The 13,854-nt window shown below is 43.4% G+C and overlaps 19 non-coding genes across 19 annotated transcripts; all 19 read right to left on the bottom strand.

The window, feature by feature from the left end:
- Positions 1–544: 544 nt before the first annotated feature.
- TRNAG-CCC (transfer RNA glycine (anticodon CCC)) lies at positions 545–616 on the bottom strand. The gene has a single exon. It is a non-coding gene; the product is annotated as a tRNA-Gly (tRNA).
- Positions 617–1,167: 551 nt separating this feature from the next.
- On the bottom strand, positions 1,168–1,239 carry TRNAM-CAU (transfer RNA methionine (anticodon CAU)). Its single transcript has one exon. It is a non-coding gene; the product is annotated as a tRNA-Met (tRNA).
- Positions 1,240–1,867: 628 nt separating this feature from the next.
- On the bottom strand, positions 1,868–1,939 carry TRNAG-UCC (transfer RNA glycine (anticodon UCC)). The gene has a single exon. It is a non-coding gene; the product is annotated as a tRNA-Gly (tRNA).
- Positions 1,940–2,487: 548 nt separating this feature from the next.
- TRNAM-CAU (transfer RNA methionine (anticodon CAU)) lies at positions 2,488–2,559 on the bottom strand. Its single transcript has one exon. It is a non-coding gene; the product is annotated as a tRNA-Met (tRNA).
- An 867-nt stretch (positions 2,560–3,426) lies between these two features.
- TRNAG-CCC (transfer RNA glycine (anticodon CCC)) lies at positions 3,427–3,498 on the bottom strand. The gene has a single exon. It is a non-coding gene; the product is annotated as a tRNA-Gly (tRNA).
- A 551-nt stretch (positions 3,499–4,049) lies between these two features.
- Positions 4,050–4,121, bottom strand: TRNAM-CAU (transfer RNA methionine (anticodon CAU)). Its single transcript has one exon. It is a non-coding gene; the product is annotated as a tRNA-Met (tRNA).
- Positions 4,122–4,749: 628 nt separating this feature from the next.
- Positions 4,750–4,821, bottom strand: TRNAG-UCC (transfer RNA glycine (anticodon UCC)). Its single transcript has one exon. It is a non-coding gene; the product is annotated as a tRNA-Gly (tRNA).
- A 548-nt stretch (positions 4,822–5,369) lies between these two features.
- Positions 5,370–5,441, bottom strand: TRNAM-CAU (transfer RNA methionine (anticodon CAU)). Its single transcript has one exon. It is a non-coding gene; the product is annotated as a tRNA-Met (tRNA).
- Positions 5,442–6,318: 877 nt separating this feature from the next.
- TRNAG-CCC (transfer RNA glycine (anticodon CCC)) lies at positions 6,319–6,390 on the bottom strand. The gene has a single exon. It is a non-coding gene; the product is annotated as a tRNA-Gly (tRNA).
- Positions 6,391–6,941: 551 nt separating this feature from the next.
- On the bottom strand, positions 6,942–7,013 carry TRNAM-CAU (transfer RNA methionine (anticodon CAU)). Its single transcript has one exon. It is a non-coding gene; the product is annotated as a tRNA-Met (tRNA).
- A 628-nt stretch (positions 7,014–7,641) lies between these two features.
- TRNAG-UCC (transfer RNA glycine (anticodon UCC)) lies at positions 7,642–7,713 on the bottom strand. The gene has a single exon. It is a non-coding gene; the product is annotated as a tRNA-Gly (tRNA).
- A 548-nt stretch (positions 7,714–8,261) lies between these two features.
- Positions 8,262–8,333, bottom strand: TRNAM-CAU (transfer RNA methionine (anticodon CAU)). The gene has a single exon. It is a non-coding gene; the product is annotated as a tRNA-Met (tRNA).
- An 867-nt stretch (positions 8,334–9,200) lies between these two features.
- Positions 9,201–9,272, bottom strand: TRNAG-CCC (transfer RNA glycine (anticodon CCC)). Its single transcript has one exon. It is a non-coding gene; the product is annotated as a tRNA-Gly (tRNA).
- Positions 9,273–9,823: 551 nt separating this feature from the next.
- Positions 9,824–9,895, bottom strand: TRNAM-CAU (transfer RNA methionine (anticodon CAU)). Its single transcript has one exon. It is a non-coding gene; the product is annotated as a tRNA-Met (tRNA).
- A 628-nt stretch (positions 9,896–10,523) lies between these two features.
- Positions 10,524–10,595, bottom strand: TRNAG-UCC (transfer RNA glycine (anticodon UCC)). The gene has a single exon. It is a non-coding gene; the product is annotated as a tRNA-Gly (tRNA).
- Positions 10,596–11,143: 548 nt separating this feature from the next.
- Positions 11,144–11,215, bottom strand: TRNAM-CAU (transfer RNA methionine (anticodon CAU)). Its single transcript has one exon. It is a non-coding gene; the product is annotated as a tRNA-Met (tRNA).
- An 867-nt stretch (positions 11,216–12,082) lies between these two features.
- TRNAG-CCC (transfer RNA glycine (anticodon CCC)) lies at positions 12,083–12,154 on the bottom strand. Its single transcript has one exon. It is a non-coding gene; the product is annotated as a tRNA-Gly (tRNA).
- A 551-nt stretch (positions 12,155–12,705) lies between these two features.
- On the bottom strand, positions 12,706–12,777 carry TRNAM-CAU (transfer RNA methionine (anticodon CAU)). Its single transcript has one exon. It is a non-coding gene; the product is annotated as a tRNA-Met (tRNA).
- Positions 12,778–13,405: 628 nt separating this feature from the next.
- On the bottom strand, positions 13,406–13,477 carry TRNAG-UCC (transfer RNA glycine (anticodon UCC)). The gene has a single exon. It is a non-coding gene; the product is annotated as a tRNA-Gly (tRNA).
- Positions 13,478–13,854: the final 377 nt, after the last annotated feature.

Consider the following 13,854-nt stretch of genomic DNA (forward strand, 5'->3'; position numbering starts at 1 on the left):
CGTTCGGGACGTGAGTGGACGTTGGACAGGAAACTATGCAAATTTGAATCATCCAACCTTCCTGCTGCAGTGAGACGCTCTTTCCATGGACATCTGCCTCTTGGATTCCTCTCAACTTGCCTTCTGATAAAACATTTTGTGAGCCGCAGTTACCTTCGACAGCTACAAGGTGGCGCTACATGCAGGTGAGAGCACAAGTATGCACAAAATGTTAAGGACTTTTGACAGATTTATCGGTGGATCTTGTATATTTTTTTCAGAGGCTAGATATTGCCTAGAAATGCTTTCTAACATAGAGATGCTAGAGTTATAATGTCTGCCCACTGTAACATATTTATTACCAGCACATGTGAGTGGTGACTCTGCTTTATGAAACTTATCATATATCAGGACAATGAATGTAGCAGAAGGGGCGATCGAGAGGTTTGCCTACGTATTTGTTTATTTCTTTATATATGGCTGATTAATCTGTTCATGATATTTCCATTTTGTGAAATGTTGAATTAAAGTATATCCTGCTTGCAGAATATATAAGTATTTGCATTGCGTTGGCCGGGAATCGAACCCGGGTCAACTGCTTGGGAAGCAGCTATGCTCACCACTATACCACCAACGCCCTCTGACATTTGCGCTCTCGGTTCTAAATATTATGACTCAGAGATCAATGACTATCTTGCACCAGCTTCAATGGTGCATTTGGTTTAGATACCAACATGAAAAGCAGTAGAACGTTATTTGCAGAGGGTAAGGAACTGGGGATTAAAACCAAGGACAAAGCTGTGCAGAAGAGAAGAATGGAAAGCAGCAGTACAATTAATATATATATAAAACATATAGAGGCAGCAAGGGAAGCAAAGCAGGGAAGAGAAAGAGAGAACATTCCATGAAATGCCCAGGAGATAGATAAGAGCAGAACAAAAAGGGAAGAATGAAATTCAAAGCCTGCACAGAAAAGTGTTTGAAGGTCCCACCAGTCATGTATGCTTATTATTGTGTGTCTTTACTTTCAAAGTACAGGGTGGATCCTTTGACACTCCCTCTCTTGTATTTCAGCAGACACAGATAGTTGAGAAGTCTTATATCACTTAGCTGGCACAAGCTTGCGCTTTTCCTTTCCGGCAGCGTGGAAATGACAGCTTGGTCCTTGGAAGAAAAATCAAGCAAAATTAGCAGAGGATGGTTTCGATCCATCGACCTCTGGGTTATGGGCCCAGCACGCTTCCGCTGCGCCACTCTGCTCCTTTTTCAGAGTGTTCTCTTTATGCAGATGAGGAGCATTCAGGGGAGTGACGTGGGCGTTCGGGACGTGAGAGGACGATGGGCAGGAAACTGTGCAAATTTGAAGCATCCATCCTTCCTGCTGCAGTCAGAGGCTCTTTCCAAGGACATCTGCCTCTTGGATTCCTCTCAACTTGCCTTCTGATAAAACATTTTGTGAGCCGCAGTTACCTTCGGCGCCTACAAGGTGGCGCTACATTCAGGTGAGAGCACAAGTATGCCCAAAATATTGGGGACTTTTGCCAGATTTATGGATGGATTTTACATATTTTTTTCAGAGGCTAGACATTACCTAGGAATGCTTTTTAACATAGAGATGCTTTAGTTATAATGTGTGGTCGGGCCTCAGCCCGTTCATTGTCTTCCCACTGTAACATATTTATTACCAGCTCATGTGAGTGGTGACTCTGCTTTATGAAACTTATCATATAGTAGGACAATGAGTATAGCTGAAGGGGCGATCGAGATGCTTGCCTACATATTTGTTTATTTTTTATATAAGGGCTGATTAATCTGTTCATGATATTTCCATTTTGTGACATGTTGCATTAAAATATATCCTGATTGTAGAATATATAAGAATTGGTACTGCGTTGGCCGGGAATCGAACCCGGGTCAACTGCTTGGAAGGCAGCTATGCTCACCACTATACCACCAACGCCCTCTGATCTGTGCAAGCTCGGTTCTCAACATTACGACCCTGAGTTCAATGTCTATCTTGCACCAGCTTCAATGGTGCATTTGGTTTAGATACCAACATGAGAAGCAGTAGAAAGGTTTTAGCAGATTGTAAGGAACTGGGATTGAAACCAAGGACAAAGCTGTGAAGAAGAGAAGAATGGTAAGCAGCAGTACAAATAATGGATATGAACATATAGAGGCAGCATGGGAAGCAAAGCAGGGAAAAGAAAGAGAGAACATTCCAGGAAATGCCCAGGAGATAGATAAGAGCAGAACAAAAAGGGAAGAATGATATTCAAAGCATGCCCAGAAAAGTGTTTGAAGGTCCCACCAGTCATTTATGCTTATTATTGTGTGTCTTTACTTTCAAGGTACAGGGTGGATCCCTTTGACGATCCCTCTCTTGTATTTCAGCAGACACAGATAGTTCAGAAGTCGTTTCTACCATAGCTGGCACAAGCTTGCGCTTTTACTTGCTGGCAGCCTTAAAATGACAGCTTGGTCCTTGGAAGAAAAATCAAGCAAAACTAGCAGAGGATGGTTTCGATCCATCGACCTCTGGGTTATGGGCCCAGCACGCTTCCGCTGCGCCACTCTGCTGCTTTGGGAAAGTGTTCTCTTTATGCAGATGAGGAGCATTCAGCAGAGTAGCATGGGATTGGTCGGGCTCTCACCTCATTTGCCTAAGTATATCGCAAGGCATGCTGGGTATAGAAAAACTTCATCTTCCCCTCTCACAATCAGTCATAACTGAAAGTCAGACACTCTCAGGCACTAGCCGTTTCAAACCTTTATCAAGACAGCAGCTCTTGAACCCTCTATATCTCTCTCTGTGATACTAGCGCTAGCATGCTCAGGATTTGGCTTTACCTGGGTGCCAGAGATCTACCCGGTGAGGGCTTGCCCGGTGTGAGGCTTTTGAGCGTTTGGGAGCGTTGTGGACGTTGGACAGGAAACTATGCAAATTTGAATCATCCAACCTTCCTGCTGCAGTGAGACGCTCTTTCCATGGACATCTGCCTCTTGGATTCCTCTCAACTTGCCTTCTGATAAAACATTTTGTGAGCCGCAGTTACCTTCGACAGCTACAAGGTGGCGCTACATGCAGGTGAGAGCACAAGTATGCACAAAATGTTAAGGACTTTTGACAGATTTATCGGTGGATCTTGTATATTTTTTTCAGAGGCTAGATATTGCCTAGAAATGCTTTCTAACATAGAGATGCTAGAGTTATAATGTCTGCCCACTGTAACATATTTATTACCAGCACATGTGAGTGGTGACTCTGCTTTATGAAACTTATCATATATCAGGACAATGAATGTAGCAGAAGGGGCGATCGAGAGGTTTGCCTACGTATTTGTTTATTTCTTTATATATGGCTGATTAATCTGTTCATGATATTTCCATTTTGTGAAATGTTGAATTAAAGTATATCCTGCTTGCAGAATATATAAGTATTTGCATTGCGTTGGCCGGGAATCGAACCCGGGTCAACTGCTTGGGAAGCAGCTATGCTCACCACTATACCACCAACGCCCTCTGACATTTGCGCTCTCGGTTCTAAATATTATGACTCAGAGATCAATGACTATCTTGCACCAGCTTCAATGGTGCATTTGGTTTAGATACCAACATGAAAAGCAGTAGAACGTTATTTGCAGAGGGTAAGGAACTGGGGATTAAAACCAAGGACAAAGCTGTGCAGAAGAGAAGAATGGAAAGCAGCAGTACAATTAATATATATATAAAACATATAGAGGCAGCAAGGGAAGCAAAGCAGGGAAGAGAAAGAGAGAACATTCCATGAAATGCCCAGGAGATAGATAAGAGCAGAACAAAAAGGGAAGAATGAAATTCAAAGCCTGCACAGAAAAGTGTTTGAAGGTCCCACCAGTCATGTATGCTTATTATTGTGTGTCTTTACTTTCAAAGTACAGGGTGGATCCTTTGACACTCCCTCTCTTGTATTTCAGCAGACACAGATAGTTGAGAAGTCTTATATCACTTAGCTGGCACAAGCTTGCGCTTTTCCTTTCCGGCAGCGTGGAAATGACAGCTTGGTCCTTGGAAGAAAAATCAAGCAAAATTAGCAGAGGATGGTTTCGATCCATCGACCTCTGGGTTATGGGCCCAGCACGCTTCCGCTGCGCCACTCTGCTCCTTTTTCAGAGTGTTCTCTTTATGCAGATGAGGAGCATTCAGGGGAGTGACGTGGGCGTTCGGGACGTGAGAGGACGATGGGCAGGAAACTGTGCAAATTTGAAGCATCCATCCTTCCTGCTGCAGTCAGAGGCTCTTTCCAAGGACATCTGCCTCTTGGATTCCTCTCAACTTGCCTTCTGATAAAACATTTTGTGAGCCGCAGTTACCTTCGGCGCCTACAAGGTGGCGCTACATTCAGGTGAGAGCACAAGTATGCCCAAAATATTGGGGACTTTTGCCAGATTTATGGATGGATTTTACATATTTTTTTCAGAGGCTAGACATTACCTAGGAATGCTTTTTAACATAGAGATGCTTTAGTTATAATGTGTGGTCGGGCCTCAGCCCGTTCATTGTCTTCCCACTGTAACATATTTATTACCAGCTCATGTGAGTGGTGACTCTGCTTTATGAAACTTATCATATAGTAGGACAATGAGTATAGCTGAAGGGGCGATCGAGATGCTTGCCTACATATTTGTTTATTTTTTATATAAGGGCTGATTAATCTGTTCATGATATTTCCATTTTGTGACATGTTGCATTAAAATATATCCTGATTGTAGAATATATAAGAATTGGTACTGCGTTGGCCGGGAATCGAACCCGGGTCAACTGCTTGGAAGGCAGCTATGCCCACCACTATACCACCAACGCCCTCTGATCTGTGCAAGCTCGGTTCTCAACATTACGACCCTGAGTTCAATGTCTATCTTGCACCAGCTTCAATGGTGCATTTGGTTTAGATACCAACATGAGAAGCAGTAGAAAGGTTTTAGCAGATTGTAAGGAACTGGGATTGAAACCAAGGACAAAGCTGTGAAGAAGAGAAGAATGGTAAGCAGCAGTACAAATAATGGATATGAACATATAGAGGCAGCATGGGAAGCAAAGCAGGGAAAAGAAAGAGAGAACATTCCAGGAAATGCCCAGGAGATAGATAAGAGCAGAACAAAAAGGGAAGAATGATATTCAAAGCATGCCCAGAAAAGTGTTTGAAGGTCCCACCAGTCATTTATGCTTATTATTGTGTGTCTTTACTTTCAAGGTACAGGGTGGATCCCTTTGACGATCCCTCTCTTGTATTTCAGCAGACACAGATAGTTCAGAAGTCGTTTCTACCATAGCTGGCACAAGCTTGCGCTTTTACTTGCTGGCAGCCTTAAAATGACAGCTTGGTCCTTGGAAGAAAAATCAAGCAAAACTAGCAGAGGATGGTTTCGATCCATCGACCTCTGGGTTATGGGCCCAGCACGCTTCCGCTGCGCCACTCTGCTGCTTTGGGAAAGTGTTCTCTTTATGCAGATGAGGAGCATTCAGCAGAGTAGCATGGGATTGGTCGGGCTCTCACCTCATTTGCCTAAGTATATCGCAAGGCATGCTGGGTATAGAAAAACTTCATCTTCCCCTCTCACAATCAGTCATAACTGAAAGTCAGACACTCTCAGGCACTAGCCGTTTCAAACCTTTATCAAGACAGCAGCTCTTGAACCCTCTATATCTCTCTCTGTGATACTAGCGCTAGCATGCTCAGGATTTGGCTTTACCTGGGTGCCAGAGATCTACCCGGTGAGGGCTTGCCCGGTGTGAGGCTTTTGAGCGTTTGGGAGCGTTCGGGACGTGAGTGGACGTTGGACAGGAAACTATGCAAATTTGAATCATCCAACCTTCCTGCTGCAGTGAGACGCTCTTTCCATGGACATCTGCCTCTTGGATTCCTCTCAACTTGCCTTCTGATAAAACATTTTGTGAGCCGCAGTTACCTTCGACAGCTACAAGGTGGCACTACATGCAGGTGAGAGCACAAGTATGCACAAAATGTTAAGGACTTTTGACAGATTTATCGGTGGATCTTGTATATTTTTTTCAGAGGCTAGATATTGCCTAGAAATGCTTTCTAACATAGAGATGCTAGAGTTATAATGTCTGCCCACTGTAACATATTTATTACCAGCACATGTGAGTGGTGACTCTGCTTTATGAAACTTATCATATATTAGGACAATGAATGTAGCAGAAGGGGCGATCGAGAGGTTTGCCTACGTATTTGTTTATTTCTTTATATATGGCTGATTAATCTGTTCATGATATTTCCATTTTGTGAAATGTTGAATTAAAGTATATCCTGCTTGCAGAATATCTAAGTATTTGCATTGCGTTGGCCGGGAATCGAACCCGGGTCAACTGCTTGGGAAGCAGCTATGCTCACCACTATACCACCAACGCCCTCTGACATTTGCGCTCTCGGTTCTAAATATTATGACTCAGAGATCAATGACTATCTTGCACCAGCTTCAATGGTGCATTTGGTTTAGATACCAACATGAAAAGCAGTAGAACGTTATTTGCAGAGGGTAAGGAACTGGGGATTAAAACCAAGGACAAAGCTGTGCAGAAGAGAAGAATGGAAAGCAGCAGTACAATTAATATATATATAAAACATATAGAGGCAGCAAGGGAAGCAAAGCAGGGAAGAGAAAGAGAGAACATTCCATGAAATGCCCAGGAGATAGATAAGAGCAGAACAAAAAGGGAAGAATGAAATTCAAAGCCTGCACAGAAAAGTGTTTGAAGGTCCCACCAGTCATGTATGCTTATTATTGTGTGTCTTTACTTTCAAAGTACAGGGTGGATCCTTTGACACTCCCTCTCTTGTATTTCAGCAGACACAGATAGTTGAGAAGTCTTATATCACTTAGCTGGCACAAGCTTGCGCTTTTCCTTTCCGGCAGCGTGGAAATGACAGCTTGGTCCTTGGAAGAAAAATCAAGCAAAATTAGCAGAGGATGGTTTCGATCCATCGACCTCTGGGTTATGGGCCCAGCACGCTTCCGCTGCGCCACTCTGCTCCTTTTTCAGAGTGTTCTCTTTATGCAGATGAGGAGCATTCAGGGGAGTGACGTGGGCGTTCGGGACGTGAGAGGACGATGGGCAGGAAACTGTGCAAATTTGAAGCATCCATCCTTCCTGCTGCAGTCAGAGGCTCTTTCCAAGGACATCTGCCTCTTGGATTCCTCTCAACTTGCCTTCTGATAAAACATTTTGTGAGCCGCAGTTACCTTCGGCGCCTACAAGGTGGCGCTACATTCAGGTGAGAGCACAAGTATGCCCAAAATATTGGGGACTTTTGCCAGATTTATGGATGGATTTTACATATTTTTTTCAGAGGCTAGACATTACCTAGGAATGCTTTTTAACATAGAGATGCTTTAGTTATAATGTGTGGTCGGGCCTCAGCCCGTTCATTGTCTTCCCACTGTAACATATTTATTACCAGCTCATGTGAGTGGTGACTCTGCTTTATGAAACTTATCATATAGTAGGACAATGAGTATAGCTGAAGGGGCGATCGAGATGCTTGCCTACATATTTGTTTATTTTTTATATAAGGGCTGATTAATCTGTTCATGATATTTCCATTTTGTGACATGTTGCATTAAAATATATCCTGATTGTAGAATATATAAGAATTGGTACTGCGTTGGCCGGGAATCGAACCCGGGTCAACTGCTTGGAAGGCAGCTATGCTCACCACTATACCACCAACGCCCTCTGATCTGTGCAAGCTCGGTTCTCAACATTACGACCCTGAGTTCAATGTCTATCTTGCACCAGCTTCAATGGTGCATTTGGTTTAGATACCAACATGAGAAGCAGTAGAAAGGTTTTAGCAGATTGTAAGGAACTGGGATTGAAACCAAGGACAAAGCTGTGAAGAAGAGAAGAATGGTAAGCAGCAGTACAAATAATGGATATGAACATATAGAGGCAGCATGGGAAGCAAAGCAGGGGAAAGAAAGAGAGAACATTCCAGGAAATGCCCAGGAGATAGATAAGAGCAGAACAAAAAGGGAAGAATGATATTCAAAGCATGCCCAGAAAAGTGTTTGAAGGTCCCACCAGTCATTTATGCTTATTATTGTGTGTCTTTACTTTCAAGGTACAGGGTGGATCCCTTTGACGATCCCTCTCTTGTATTTCAGCAGACACAGATAGTTCAGAAGTCGTTTCTACCATAGCTGGCACAAGCTTGCGCTTTTCCTTGCTGGCAGCCTTAAAATGACAGCTTGGTCCTTGGAAGAAAAATCAAGCAAAACTAGCAGAGGATGGTTTCGATCCATCGACCTCTGGGTTATGGGCCCAGCACGCTTCCGCTGCGCCACTCTGCTGCTTTGGGAAAGTGTTCTCTTTATGCAGATGAGGAGCATTCAGCAGAGTAGCATGGGATTGGTCGGGCTCTCACCTCATTTGCCTAAGTATATCGCAAGGCATGCTGGGTATAGAAAAACTTCATCTTCCCCTCTCACAATCAGTCATAACTGAAAGTCAGACACTCTCAGGCACTAGCCGTTTCAAACCTTTATCAAGACAGCAGCTCTTGAACCCTCTATATCTCTCTCTGTGATACTAGCGCTAGCATGCTCAGGATTTGGCTTTACCTGGGTGCCAGAGATCTACCCGGTGAGGGCTGAGGCTTTTGAGCGTTTGGGAGCGTTCGGGACGTGAGTGGACGTTGGACAGGAAACTATGCAAATTTGAATCATCCAACCTTCCTGCTGCAGTGAGACGCTCTTTCCATGGACATCTGCCTCTTGGATTCCTCTCAACTTGCCTTCTGATAAAACATTTTGTGAGCCGCAGTTACCTTCGACAGCTACAAGGTGGCGCTACATGCAGGTGAGAGCACAAGTATGCACAAAATGTTAAGGACTTTTGACAGATTTATCGGTGGATCTTGTATATTTTTTTCAGAGGCTAGATATTGCCTAGAAATGCTTTCTAACATAGAGATGCTAGAGTTATAATGTCTGCCCACTGTAACATATTTATTACCAGCACATGTGAGTGGTGACTCTGCTTTATGAAACTTATCATATATCAGGACAATGAATGTAGCAGAAGGGGCGATCGAGAGGTTTGCCTACGTATTTGTTTATTTCTTTATATATGGCTGATTAATCTGTTCATGATATTTCCATTTTGTGAAATGTTGAATTAAAGTATATCCTGCTTGCAGAATATATAAGTATTTGCATTGCGTTGGCCGGGAATCGAACCCGGGTCAACTGCTTGGGAAGCAGCTATGCTCACCACTATACCACCAACGCCCTCTGACATTTGCGCTCTCGGTTCTAAATATTATGACTCAGAGATCAATGACTATCTTGCACCAGCTTCAATGGTGCATTTGGTTTAGATACCAACATGAAAAGCAGTAGAACGTTATTTGCAGAGGGTAAGGAACTGGGGATTAAAACCAAGGACAAAGCTGTGCAGAAGAGAAGAATGGAAAGCAGCAGTACAATTAATATATATATAAAACATATAGAGGCAGCAAGGGAAGCAAAGCAGGGAAGAGAAAGAGAGAACATTCCATGAAATGCCCAGGAGATAGATAAGAGCAGAACAAAAAGGGAAGAATGAAATTCAAAGCCTGCACAGAAAAGTGTTTGAAGGTCCCACCAGTCATGTATGCTTATTATTGTGTGTCTTTACTTTCAAAGTACAGGGTGGATCCTTTGACACTCCCTCTCTTGTATTTCAGCAGACACAGATAGTTGAGAAGTCTTATATCACTTAGCTGGCACAAGCTTGCGCTTTTCCTTTCCGGCAGCGTGGAAATGACAGCTTGGTCCTTGGAAGAAAAATCAAGCAAAATTAGCAGAGGATGGTTTCGATCCATCGACCTCTGGGTTATGGGCCCAGCACGCTTCCGCTGCGCCACTCTGCTCCTTTTTCAGAGTGTTCTCTTTATGCAGATGAGGAGCATTCAGGGGAGTGACGTGGGCGTTCGGGACGTGAGAGGACGATGGGCAGGAAACTGTGCAAATTTGAAGCATCCATCCTTCCTGCTGCAGTCAGAGGCTCTTTCCAAGGACATCTGCCTCTTGGATTCCTCTCAACTTGCCTTCTGATAAAACATTTTGTGAGCCGCAGTTACCTTCGGCGCCTACAAGGTGGCGCTACATTCAGGTGAGAGCACAAGTATGCCCAAAATATTGGGGACTTTTGCCAGATTTATGGATGGATTTTACATATTTTTTTCAGAGGCTAGACATTACCTAGGAATGCTTTTTAACATAGAGATGCTTTAGTTATAATGTGTGGTCGGGCCTCAGCCCGTTCATTGTCTTCCCACTGTAACATATTTATTACCAGCTCATGTGAGTGGTGACTCTGCTTTATGAAACTTATCATATAGTAGGACAATGAGTATAGCTGAAGGGGCGATCGAGATGCTTGCCTACATATTTGTTTATTTTTTATATAAGGGCTGATTAATCTGTTCATGATATTTCCATTTTGTGACATGTTGCATTAAAATATATCCTGATTGTAGAATATATAAGAATTGGTACTGCGTTGGCCGGGAATCGAACCCGGGTCAACTGCTTGGAAGGCAGCTATGCTCACCACTATACCACCAACGCCCTCTGATCTGTGCAAGCTCGGTTCTCAACATTACGACCCTGAGTTCAATGTCTATCTTGCACCAGCTTCAATGGTGCATTTGGTTTAGATACCAACATGAGAAGCAGTAGAAAGGTTTTAGCAGATTGTAAGGAACTGGGATTGAAACCAAGGACAAAGCTGTGAAGAAGAGAAGAATGGTAAGCAGCAGTACAAATAATGGATATGAACATATAGAGGCAGCATGGGAAGCAAAGCAGGGGAAAGAAAGAGAGAACATTCCAGGAAATGCCCAGGAGATAGATAAGAGCAGAACAAAAAGGGAAGAATGATATTCAAAGCATGCCCAGAAAAGTGTTTGAAGGTCCCACCAGTCATTTATGCTTATTATTGAGTGTCTTTACTTTCAAGGTACAGGGTGGATCCCTTTGACGATCCCTCTCTTGTATTTCAGCAGACACAGATAGTTCAGAAGTCGTTTCTACCATAGCTGGCACAAGCTTGCGCTTTTCCTTGCTGGCAGCCTTAAAATGACAGCTTGGTCCTTGGAAGAAAAATCAAGCAAAACTAGCAGAGGATGGTTTCGATCCATCGACCTCTGGGTTATGGGCCCAGCACGCTTCCGCTGCGCCACTCTGCTGCTTTGGGAAAGTGTTCTCTTTATGCAGATGAGGAGCATTCAGCAGAGTAGCATGGGATTGGTCGGGCTCTCACCTCATTTGCCTAAGTATATCGCAAGGCATGCTGGGTATAGAAAAACTTCATCTTCCCCTCTCACAATCAGTCATAACTGAAAGTCAGACACTCTCAGGCACTAGCCGTTTCAAACCTTTATCAAGACAGCAGCTCTTGAACCCTCTATATCTCTCTCTGTGATACTAGCGCTAGCATGCTCAGGATTTGGCTTTACCTGGGTGCCAGAGATCTACCCGGTGAGGGCTGAGGCTTTTGAGCGTTTGGGAGCGTTCGGGACGTGAGTGGACGTTGGACAGGAAACTATGCAAATTTGAATCATCCAACCTTCCTGCTGCAGTGAGACGCTCTTTCCATGGACATCTGCCTCTTGGATTCCTCTCAACTTGCCTTCTGATAAAACATTTTGTGAGCCGCAGTTACCTTCGACAGCTACAAGGTGGCGCTACATGCAGGTGAGAGCACAAGTATGCACAAAATGTTAAGGACTTTTGACAGATTTATCGGTGGATCTTGTATATTTTTTTCAGAGGCTAGATATTGCCTAGAAATGCTTTCTAACATAGAGATGCTAGAGTTATAATGTCTGCCCACTGTAACATATTTATTACCAGCACATGTGAGTGGTGACTCTGCTTTATGAAACTTATCATATATCAGGACAATGAATGTAGCAGAAGGGGCGATCGAGAGGTTTGCCTACGTATTTGTTTATTTCTTTATATATGGCTGATTAATCTGTTCATGATATTTCCATTTTGTGAAATGTTGAATTAAAGTATATCCTGCTTGCAGAATATATAAGTATTTGCATTGCGTTGGCCGGGAATCGAACCCGGGTCAACTGCTTGGGAAGCAGCTATGCTCACCACTATACCACCAACGCCCTCTGACATTTGCGCTCTCGGTTCTAAATATTATGACTCAGAGATCAATGACTATCTTGCACCAGCTTCAATGGTGCATTTGGTTTAGATACCAACATGAAAAGCAGTAGAACGTTATTTGCAGAGGGTAAGGAACTGGGGATTAAAACCAAGGACAAAGCTGTGCAGAAGAGAAGAATGGAAAGCAGCAGTACAATTAATATATATATAAAACATATAGAGGCAGCAAGGGAAGCAAAGCAGGGAAGAGAAAGAGAGAACATTCCATGAAATGCCCAGGAGATAGATAAGAGCAGAACAAAAAGGGAAGAATGAAATTCAAAGCCTGCACAGAAAAGTGTTTGAAGGTCCCACCAGTCATGTATGCTTATTATTGTGTGTCTTTACTTTCAAAGTACAGGGTGGATCCTTTGACACTCCCTCTCTTGTATTTCAGCAGACACAGATAGTTGAGAAGTCTTATATCACTTAGCTGGCACAAGCTTGCGCTTTTCCTTTCCGGCAGCGTGGAAATGACAGCTTGGTCCTTGGAAGAAAAATCAAGCAAAATTAGCAGAGGATGGTTTCGATCCATCGACCTCTGGGTTATGGGCCCAGCACGCTTCCGCTGCGCCACTCTGCTCCTTTTTCAGAGTGTTCTCTTTATGCAGATGAGGAGCATTCAGGGGAGTGACGTGGGCGTTCGGGACGTGAGAGGACGATGGGCAGGAAACTGTGCAAATTTGAAGCATCCATCCTTCCTGCTGCAGTCAGAGGCTCTTTCCAAGGACATCTGCCTCTTGGATTCCTCTCAACTTGCCTTCTGATAAAACATTTTGTGAGCCGCAGTTACCTTCGGCGCCTACAAGGTGGCGCTACATTCAGGTGAGAGCACAAGTATGCCCAAAATATTGGGGACTTTTGCCAGATTTATGGATGGATTTTACATATTTTTTTCAGAGGCTAGACATTACCTAGGAATGCTTTTTAACATAGAGATGCTTTAGTTATAATGTGTGGTCGGGCCTCAGCCCGTTCATTGTCTTCCCACTGTAACATATTTATTACCAGCTCATGTGAGTGGTGACTCTGCTTTATGAAACTTATCATATAGTAGGACAATGAGTATAGCTGAAGGGGCGATCGAGATGCTTGCCTACATATTTGTTTATTTTTTATATAAGGGCTGATTAATCTGTTCATGATATTTCCATTTTGTGACATGTTGCATTAAAATATATCCTGATTGTAGAATATATAAGAATTGGTACTGCGTTGGCCGGGAATCGAACCCGGGTCAACTGCTTGGAAGGCAGCTATGCCCACCACTATACCACCAACGCCCTCTGATCTGTGCAAGCTCGGTTCTCAACATTACGACCCTGAGTTCAATGTCTATCTTGCACCAGCTTCAATGGTGCATTTGGTTTAGATACCAACATGAGAAGCAGTAGAAAGGTTTTAGCAGATTGTAAGGAACTGGGATTGAAACCAAGGACAAAGCTGTGAAGAAGAGAAGAATGGTAAGCAGCAGTACAAATAATGGATATGAACATATAGAGGCAGCATGGGAAGCAAAGCAGGGAAAAGAAAGAGAGAACATTCCAGGAAATGCCCAGGAGATAGATAAGAGCAGAACAAAAAGGGAAGAATGATATTCAAAGCATGCCCAGAAAAGTGTTTGAAGGTCCCACCAGTCATTTATGCTTATTATTGTGTG

Source organism: Lissotriton helveticus, unplaced genomic scaffold, assembly GCF_964261635.1.
Source record: "Lissotriton helveticus unplaced genomic scaffold, aLisHel1.1 SCAFFOLD_1115, whole genome shotgun sequence".
NCBI classification, from domain to species: domain Eukaryota; kingdom Metazoa; phylum Chordata; class Amphibia; order Caudata; family Salamandridae; genus Lissotriton; species Lissotriton helveticus.